Source organism: Piliocolobus tephrosceles, chromosome 3 (assembly GCF_002776525.5).
Source record: "Piliocolobus tephrosceles isolate RC106 chromosome 3, ASM277652v3, whole genome shotgun sequence".
Taxonomy (NCBI): Eukaryota; Metazoa; Chordata; class Mammalia; order Primates; family Cercopithecidae; genus Piliocolobus; species Piliocolobus tephrosceles.
In genome coordinates, this window is record NC_045436.1 from 25,892,226 (window position 1) to 25,899,783 (window position 7,558).

A 7,558-nucleotide genomic window follows, 5' to 3' on the forward strand; every position below is an offset into this window, starting at 1 on the left:
TCTTTCCCTCCCTCCTTTCTTTCTTTTCTTTTCTTTCTTTCTTTTCTTTCTTTTTCTTTTTCTTATTCTTTTTCTTTTTCTTTTCTTTCCATTCTGGTTAAGAGCACTAACTCTGGAGAGTAAGGATCTGACTGTAAGTCACCGCTCTGTCACTTCCTACTTACATGACCCTGAGATGTTCACTTTACCTTCCTGAGACAGAGTTGCCTCTTTTATGACATAGGGATGATGATAATATCAGTCACCTGAAGGAGGTTTTCTGAAGTGGTTATAAATTAAAACAATGCCTTTCAAATATCTATCACGCTAGTTTCACAATGAAGAGCTTTGCCCAAACCAAAGCACTCTGTCATCTGTCTCGACTTGAATACTAATGTTGAATAAGTAATGACCAAAAAACTTGTAAACAATACTGACAACACCTTTGTCACACCAAATACTTTCTCATGATCTAGGAGTGAAATTATATCTGCATTTCTAAACTGCTCTTAGAGTTTTTCTTAATCCAGCTTGTTTATCATGTTTTAGTCTTTAATGTTTTAAGAAATAGAAAAATCAAGAGTCTAGTTTCCCTTCTATGAGTTCTTCTTCAGGGTCTGGTGTGTATTAATTGTACTTCTGTGTGCGAGACAATTAATTATAAAACCGCATCCTATTTGGAGAGAAATGAAAAACTCTTTTCTTAAACATCACTTAAATTGAACTACAGACATTCAACCATCAAACAGTGATAGGATAAACAGATTTCAGTGCACATGAGTTTACCTATTTAAACCAATTTAACTTTCCTTTTATGTTCAGAATGAGTCACAATGCTAAATATGTTGTTGAGTCCTCACTACTTTTTCATAAATTGATAAGTGAAAAACTATTCATTGACTACATGATTTATCAATTATGAAGTGGCCAAATCTAGAAATACAGAAGTTCTTTAATTTGTAAAGTATTGGAGAGGAAAACTTTGACATTGGAGCAAAGATATTTTCCTTAATTTTGTCAAAATAATTATTATGTTGAAGACTGTGAGTATTTTTAGAGTGTGAGAGTCAGTATAATGGAGTGATGGGATGGATAGCAGAGTCATTCTTAGGAAGGTTATTTAACATCCCTAATAAGTTTGTCTATAAAAGGAGTATATATATTAGTATCTACCACTGACAGTGGTGCTTAGAACAGTGTTTGCCCTGTGTATTAGCTATTTTTATTATGGGGTTCTTAATATTTCCTTATCAGTGATGGCTTCAAGCAAGTGCTCAATAAATATCTTTTTAAGCCAGTAAATTGGAACATGGTCTATAATATATGCAATGTTTTCTAGGTGTAATAATAACAAAATGCAGAGTAGACAGGATTAAGGAAGATGTTAATAATCTGAAGTTTTTTCCTTGAAAAAATACATATTCCTGTTTCCATAAAAAGCATGCATATATTTAACAATAAATAATAAATTGTCTTAAGTCAGTAATAGTATTACTTATAATGGGTGTCTTCCTTACCTTTTATCTGCTTATGCCATCTCCTGTCCTTAGACACAGGAAAATCACAGAGAGTACAGAGGACTCCATCTAGAATGCAATGGCAAAATTATCTTTCATATTTCTAAGTCTGCTTTCCTGCCTATTTCTTGCAGTTCTTTAATGAATCAGACTTTCTCATCATCCATATTTGTTGAGTGTCACGTATCGGAAATCTTGTTCTATACTAGGAATTATGGAGTAATAATTTTAAAAATTCCTTCCCCATTCCTCAGTGAGCTTACAGTGAAACTGGGTAGCTAACAGTGCACAGAAGAGTTCACATAACAGGTGTGAGACTCCTATCCTGAGAATAGCCTGCGGCAAGATTAGTCCTTGGCTGACATCTGGAAATTTAGATTCCATAAGTAGTGCTTCACCCTACCTGTTAAGGATGATTCACTGTGCCTGAACTGCAAACAACATAGCTATCCTAAGCACATGCCTTCCTTCTGGGAGTCGGGAGTCTTGGTACATGTGGTTGCCTACACACCCAGCCCCCAGTAAAAACTTTGAGCACTGAGTCTCTTACTATCTCCCCTGGTGGCAACACTTCTTCACATGTGTCATCAAATTCATTGAGCACATCCCAGCACTTCCCACTGGGATGGACTTCTGGAAGCTTGCTCCTGGTTTCCTCTAGACTTCACTCCATCACTCCCTGTGCCTTTTCCCTTTGCTGCTTTTGCCTTGTATCCTTTCACAGTAATAAATCACAGCCATAAGTATGAATATATTCTGTCCTGAGTTCTCTCAGAAAGTCGCTGAACTTGGGTGTGGTGAATGGAACCCCTAATACGCTATTTAAAAAAGAAGTAGAGACAGAAGCTATGGGAATTCAGAGAGCCATCACCTCCATCTAACTGGGACAGGGTAGCAGCAGAGGAAGTTTCTTAGAAGAATGGTATGTAAAAAGGCACTTGAAGAATGGGTGTGAATTGATCAACTGTCAAGGAAGGCTGTTTAAAGGGTTATGAGTCCAAGGCATGGAAGCTAGAAAACATAGATCATAATGAAGAAGTTATATAAAATACTTTGTAAGGGTTTTTGAGATGGAATCTTAATAGAATGCATTATCTTCAGTCTACTCATAGAGGTCATACAACCTCAATCTATGTGAGATTGTCAAGCTCAGTGAGTTTGACAGCACATGTGAAGAAGTGTCACCTAGCAGGGAAGTTCATGAGAGTCTTGGTGTTCAACACCAGTCATTGAAGTGTTATCTGGCTTTGAAATAGAGAAACTGATCTAGAACCCATCAAGGTCCTTGAGACTTTTCTTGGTGAGTATGTATAAAATGGAACATGATTATTTTTGTCATTCAGGATTGTGTCTTATAAACATGATCTTGCTACTGTGAAAGTAAAAAATTCCAAACATGGGATAAATAATAAATGTGCAATTGTTAGTGAACATCAAAAATTATATATCCTAAGGTTTTACCTCTGGATCTTTGTACCATATATTATCCAACAGCAATTACACTTTGAGTTTTATTGTCCTTGCAACATTTACTTTTTTATTAATTTATATTTCTAGTTTGTCTTAGTAAATATAAAGCAGTTGCACGTATGATTCTCTCTTTCTCTTTTTTTTTAATTCAAGTATGTTTGGTGTGCCTTGGATATGTTACAGTTGATCCAAAAGCTACGGAGAAGTTATATAGGTTCAATACGGTATATGTGAGATTATCAAAATATCTTGGATGTGAAAAAGGCAGCTTTCATTTATCCATCACTTAATTTTTTAATGCTTTTTTATATTAGTGCTTGTTACTGCTTTTTAACACACATATTACTCACAAATAGGCTCCTCAAGAAGAAAAGTCAGCCAAATCTGGCCTTTTATTTCTTCTAGGGTGAAGGATCATTAGATTTAACTAGCAACGGTATAATATGTATCTCACAAGAAAAACCTTTCAAAAACCAACTCTCAAAAGGAAAGAATGGCTTGTACTTCCAAGTCAAGTCAACAGAATTTTCTTTTAAATAAAACCCTTTGCTTTTTGGTGTGTGTAGGAAGCAGCTCACAAAATCTAATCTGTTTATGAGAAGATATTCAAAAGCCACTACCTTAACAAAATGATATTTCACTTAGTTTCCATCATTTCCTATTACATTCACTAGACTTCATTTACATGACAGAGAGTCATTTCAATTCTTCAGTTAGTCTCTACCTTAAAATGTCTTACACATTGTTAAGGTAAAGTTTATAAAATGTGCACACCAGTTAATTCTGAAATAAATAAAGATGCATGGGATAGTCGGTACAATTTACTCAACAAATATTTTTTGATGATGTACTGTGTATAAGGTATTATATGGTTCACAGCATTTTAAATAGGTGTTTTCTTCTGATCCAATATATACTTTAATTTTACTTCTGTTAATCTTCATCGCTCCGTATTTTTCCAGATTTGTCTTTAAGATCCCAAGGTATTTTCCAGCAAGGTCAAGGTGAAAGTGTTTCTTATATGTAAAATGTACTGAGAATTCTTTTCAGCTGAAAACCTGAGCCAAGTGTTTGCACCTCTGAACAGGTGTTTAATGTTCTGATTTAATGAGAGATCCATTTTGGTTTGCTAACACAATGGACCTATAAATCATCTGTCCCTTCAGACTATATATCTTTAGAGGGTAAGTTTAATAGGTTGATGAAGTAAAGTAGGATATATAATTAGGAAATAACTAGGAATGAGGTGGACTAATTTGAGAACTTTCAGAGAGCCTGAGTGAAGGTCTGTACTGAGACCAAAGTTGAGGAAATGGGTATAAATTTAGTTTAATTATTGAAGTCTGGGTGGGAGAAGATAAGAAAGTCTGAGACCTCCTTAGGTCCTGAGGCATGTTATTTATATACACTCACTCCTTCGGTGATCTCATTTAGCTTCATAACTTTATATATAATCAATAGCCCAACAACTATCAAGTAGATATTTTTAGCTCAAATCTCTGCCATGAATTCCAGACTCAAAATGGTAATCAAATTTCCCACAAAAATAAATAAGAGAAATCTGTCTTAGGTCAGGTTTCTCACAGCAGATCCTGAGATGAGAATTTTTTGCAATGACTCACTATGAGAATATTCCTAGGAGAAGACATCCAAGGAGTAAGAAAGGCAACCAAGAGAGGAGAAAGAAGTCAGAAGTTCTCTGCTTCTGCATGGGGATGCTGGAATGTAAAATGCACTTCCCTTTGTCCCCTCTTGAGGCAAGGGAGCAAGGTGTTCATCCTCCAGTGTTTGCCATTCACTGACTCAGGGTCATTCAGGGCGAGAAAAACTCCCAGCCACTTTGATTCTCTTTACATGCAGGTAAACTGTCCAAGAAGCCAAAGGGCAGTTTTCTAAAGAGAATTGCAGTAGTAGGACTTTAGAAACAAAAGCGCACAGAAGTCAAAGGAGATGTGTACTGAACCACTGAGAGGGACCCAAAGGGATTTTGGTGGAATACTCACAGCACCTGCTATCGTCCATCCTTTGAGCCACCCAGATCCATATGAACTCATTTCATCCTGTCATGGATTCATATAGATGATGATTGGCCACTATTTCTGAGGAGAAACTTAAAGACATTGATTAGCCGAATGGGCTCTCACTGCTTGCAGCTGCAAAGTTATATCTGATTCATCATATCCTTCTTCTGACTCATTCCAAACATCTTCATTCTTGATGATCACTTCTGTTAGTCTAAGTGGCTTGCTGGTGAAGTGGCTCTCTGCTTTGAACCTGATCATGCTGTAGTTGCTGTAATCACTTATTTGAAGTTAAACCTGGGTGTGGGTAAATGAAAATATGCAACAGTGGATTCCCCCAAATTTCAAAATATTTTTTGCTTTCCCAAGTAGTAGGAACCCTACTTTCTAATAAAGAGTAACTTCCATTGTTCAATAAATTGCTGCTCTGCCTACTGGACAATATAGCATGTGTTATTAAGCTCATGAGGGATAGCTCCAGTCATATGGTCAACTGATGTTCACAGAAAGGCCTTCAGTCTTACTATGGCCAGGTAGCTTGTCAGGAGCTGCTTTCTAAATGGTGAAAGAACTATGCTGCAATAGTATGGCCTTGATCCAAAACACTAGGCTTTTCACTGCAGTTGTCCATTCAAAGCTTGTCAGAGAGCCCACACTGCATTTTTATTTCTCATGGTACCTCTAGTAGTATTGCCATTTATTATTGCTCTGGCATCAAGGGTGCTTGTATTGCAGCTGATATTGCTGCAGAACCTTCTATCATTCTAGGCCCCACTCAAAACCGCAGCTTTCTGAGTCATCTAATAAAGGGGCATCATTCCAAAATGTGGTTTATGCTGTGTTTAAAATTAAAAGAGTTCTACCAAACACTCTGGGTCCTTCTTGATAGTGAAGTAAAATGCAAAATTTGGTCTTAACTCTGGAGGAAATGCACCAGCATGCACTAGACTACAGAATTTCTAAAAATTTCACTGATTTGTCCACCTCCTGAAGATATGTTCATTTTATTTTATTTTTTTATTATTATTATTTTTTATTATACTTTAAGTGCTAGGGTACATGCGCATAACGTGCAGGTTTGTTACATATGTATATATGTGCCATGTTGGTGTGCTGCACCCATCAACTCGTCAGCACCCATCAATTCATCATTTATATCAGGTATAACTCCCCAATGCAATCCCTCCCCCCTCCCCCCTCCCCATGATAGGCCCCAGTGTGTGATGTTCCCCTTCCCGAGTCCAAGTGAGCTCATTGTTCAGTTCCCACCTATGAGTGAGAACATGCGGTGTTTGGTTTTCTCTTCTTGTGATAGTTTGCTAAGAATGATGGTTTCCAGCTGCATCCATGTCCCTACAAAGGACGCAAACTCATCCTTTTTTATGGCTGCATAGTATTCCATGGTGTATATGTGCCACATTTTCTTAATCCAGTCTGTCACTGATGGACATTTGGGTTGATTCCAAGTCTTTGCTATTGTGAATAGTGCCGCAATAAACATACGTGTGCATGTGTCTTTGTAGTAGCATAATTTATAATCCTTTGGGTATATACCCAGTAGTGGGATGGCTGGGTCATATGGTACATCTAGTTCTAGATCTTTGAGGAATTGCCATACTGTTTTCCATAATGGTTGAACTAGTTTACAATCCCACCAACAGTGTAAAAGTGTTCCTATTTCTCCACATCCTCTCCAACACCTGTTGTTTCCCGATTTTTTAATGATTGCCATTCTAACTGGTGTGAGATGGTATCTCATTGTGGTTTTGATTTGCATTTCTCTGATGGCGAGTGATGATGAGCATTTTTTCATGTGTCTGTTGGCTGTATGAATGTCTTCTTTTGAGAAATGTCTGTTCATATCCTTTGCCCACTTTTTGATGGGGTTGTTTGTTTTTTTCTTGTATATTTGTTTGAGTTCTTTGTAGATTCTGGAAATTAGCCCTTTGTCAGATGAGTAGATTGCAAAAATTTTCTCCCATTCTGTAGGTTGCCTGTTCACTCTGATGGTAGTTTCTTTTGCTGTGCAGAAGCTCTTTAGTTTAATGAGATCCCATTTGTCAATTTTGGCTTTTGCTGCCGTTGCTTTTGGTGTTTTAGACATGAAGTCCTTGCCCATGCCTATGTCCTGAATGGTACTACCTAGATTTTCTTCTAGGGTTTTGATGGTATTAGGTCTAACATTTAAGTCTCTAATCCATCTTGAATTAATCTTCGTATAAGGAGTAAGGAAAGGATCCAGTTTCAGCTTTCTACTTATGGCTAGCCAATTTTCCCAGCACCATTTATTAAATAGGGAATCCTTTCCCCATTTCTTGTTTTTGTCAGGTTTGTCAAAGATCAGATGGTTGTAGATGTGTGGCATTATTTCTGAGGGCTACGTTCTGTTCCATTGGTCTATATCTCTGTTTTGGTACCAGTACCATGCTGTTTTGGTTACTGTAGCCTTGTAGTATAGTTTGAAGTCAGGTAGCGTGATGCCTCCGGCTTTGTCCTTTTGACTTAGGACTCTCTTGGCAATGCGGGCTCTTTTTTGGTTCCATATGAACTTTAAAGCAGTTTTTTCCAATT

At 37.1% G+C, this 7,558-nt stretch overlaps 1 protein-coding gene across 1 annotated transcript in view; it reads left to right on the plus strand.

Annotated features, from left to right (window-relative positions):
* Positions 1-7,558, plus strand: part of MARCHF1 (membrane associated ring-CH-type finger 1) — an 827,429-nt gene that overhangs the window by 650,004 nt on the left and 169,867 nt on the right. The gene's annotated exons all lie outside the window — the stretch shown is intronic.